The 2,221-nt window shown below is 44.5% G+C and overlaps 1 pseudogene; it reads right to left on the reverse strand.

Annotated features, from left to right (window-relative positions):
- Window positions 1–1,205: 1,205 nt before the first annotated feature.
- LOC102762286 lies at window positions 1,206–1,927 on the reverse strand (annotated as a pseudogene).
- Window positions 1,928–2,221: the final 294 nt, after the last annotated feature.

Raw genomic sequence — 2,221 nt, forward strand, 5'->3', positions numbered from 1 at the left:
ATGCAAACTGACCCTAACAGTGGAACGACTGGAATGGCAGGGCTCTATGACACACACTGACCACCAGGGGGCAGATGCTTAATGCAGGAGCTTCCCCCTGTTGGTCAATGCTCTCCTACAGGGGGAGCTCTGCTCAGCCACAAGCCAGGCTGATGGCTGCCAGTACAGTGGTGGTGGTGGGAGCCTCTCCCACCTACAAGGCAGCACTAAGGATGTCAGACTTCAGCTTAGGCCTGCTCCGCACTGGCAAGTGGGCATCCCCCCAGGGGTCCCAGACTGTGAGAGGGCACAGGCTGGGCTGAGGGACCCCCCCCTGGAGTGCACAAATTTTTGTGCATCTGGCCTCTAGTTCTAATTATAACAAGACAGGATTAAAATAGGAGAAATAAAATATTTTAAACATCAGTAGACAAAAAACCTTTTAATAATACAATTTTCTTTTTTCTCTCAAAATGCCTAAATACCTAGCATTTCCAGAAATGTTCCCCACAATACCCTCTTAGGAATAAAAGGATATTCTTTCAAGTTGTTAGGCCATTGGGTTAAAAAAATCACACACTTTTTTCCTTTCTCTTTGACATGTACAATTGAAGATCTTATTGCAAAGTAATATTTCCATTCATCACATAGCATTAAAGCCTCTTTCATATTAGGCATAGTAATGAAGGATCATGTTCCTTAGCCTCTGGCATCTCAGAGAAAAAAATCCTTCAAGCGTTGACCATTGCAGAAAATGTCTGACTATGCAGATATGGAAGTATACATTTGGATAGGCATTAGGCAGATAAATTTTCTTCAAAAAGTACATGAAAAGGACCGTGTTTATTGGTGTTTATATTCCCGTGCCAAGTATGATGCTTATCACAGGACATGTGAGTCTTCAAGGGTTGTTCAGTGACTCAATGGTATTTGTTCTATGGTTTACCTCTGTCCAAATGCTCTATTTCTGGACTGGCCTGCCAGACTCAATCAAGGACTTTGTTCTTAGGAGACAACTAAGTCTGGTACCCTTCTAGGGATGAATGACTGAATGAGAGAGGACATAAGGGGCCCAGCCAGAGTGACTCAGTTGATTGAGCATCATTCTGTGCACCAAAAGGTTGCCAGTTTGATTCCTGGTCAAGGCAATAAAGGAGAGCATGTTTACAGAGAATATTTATTTATTTATTTATTTATTTATTTCATAATAATTATTATTTTTTTCCTGCAAAAAAACTTTGTTTCATTTGGTCCAATGCATGGGAGAGGGCTTCAGTGTGGTTAAAAGAATAGCTAGTAGTTTCAGGAAGAGGTTCAGTTAAAAGCCGGACACCAGGGGCATGCAGAGGGGACTCTGAAAGGCCTCTGGGATTCAAAGACTCCTAGTCATGCTTGAGGGTGAGCCTTTCAAAGAGACACTTGTCCAGCCCAGTCTGGGGGCTGGCTAGCCTGCAGAGGTGAGTCAGGTGTAGCCCATCTTCTGGATGAGTTTCACCTCCTTAACCTGGAAGTGGTTCTCCCGGAAGTCACAGAGATAAGGATCCGGTCATGTAGAACCTAGGGAAGGCAGCTCCACAAGGGCCTGGTTCAGGTTCCTTTCCAAGGCCAGGGCAGCTTCCATGGTGTCCTGAGTTTTGCCCACTCATCTTGGGAAGGCTTCAGCAAGTCCTAGAAGAGAACGCGGCCATCCCATTTCTTTTGCAACTTTAAGAGATGCTCAGTGCCTTCATGCTTTTTCTCTGCCAACTTGTGGAAGAAGTGGCCCACGCCCTTGAGAGCCACATTGTCAAAGTCGAAGTAGAAACCCAGAGAGAAGTAGGTGTGGGAGGCTTGCGAATGCAGGCTGGCCAGGTGGTTGACAGCAGCCTCCACCTCGGAATAATTCTGACAAATTTGGGAGCTCATGGTTGTTTGGCAATAAGGAGTTAAGGTAGAAAAAAACAAAACAAAACAAAACTGGTGTGTTGGATGGTCCCAGAGGAGTTTCTGAAGGTGGTAACTAGATAAGATGCAGGAGAGTGGCCAGAGGCTGGAAGAATAAGCATCCCTGGGTCTGTTTCATCCAAACACTGTTGAAGCAAGAGACAGATCCGGGACCACCGAGGGCACTGCTGAAAATTTTAGTAAAAGAACAAAATCAAGTAAAATCTGGTCTTTATGTTATTACCTCCACAGTTCAGTATGTCTAAATGTGGCACAATAGTAAGGAGCTAGGAAAATTCCTGGACAAACCTAATAAAAA

This window comes from Myotis davidii, unplaced genomic scaffold (genome assembly GCF_000327345.1).
Source record: "Myotis davidii unplaced genomic scaffold, ASM32734v1 scaffold4325, whole genome shotgun sequence".
Lineage (NCBI taxonomy): Eukaryota > Metazoa > Chordata > Mammalia > Chiroptera > Vespertilionidae > Myotis > Myotis davidii.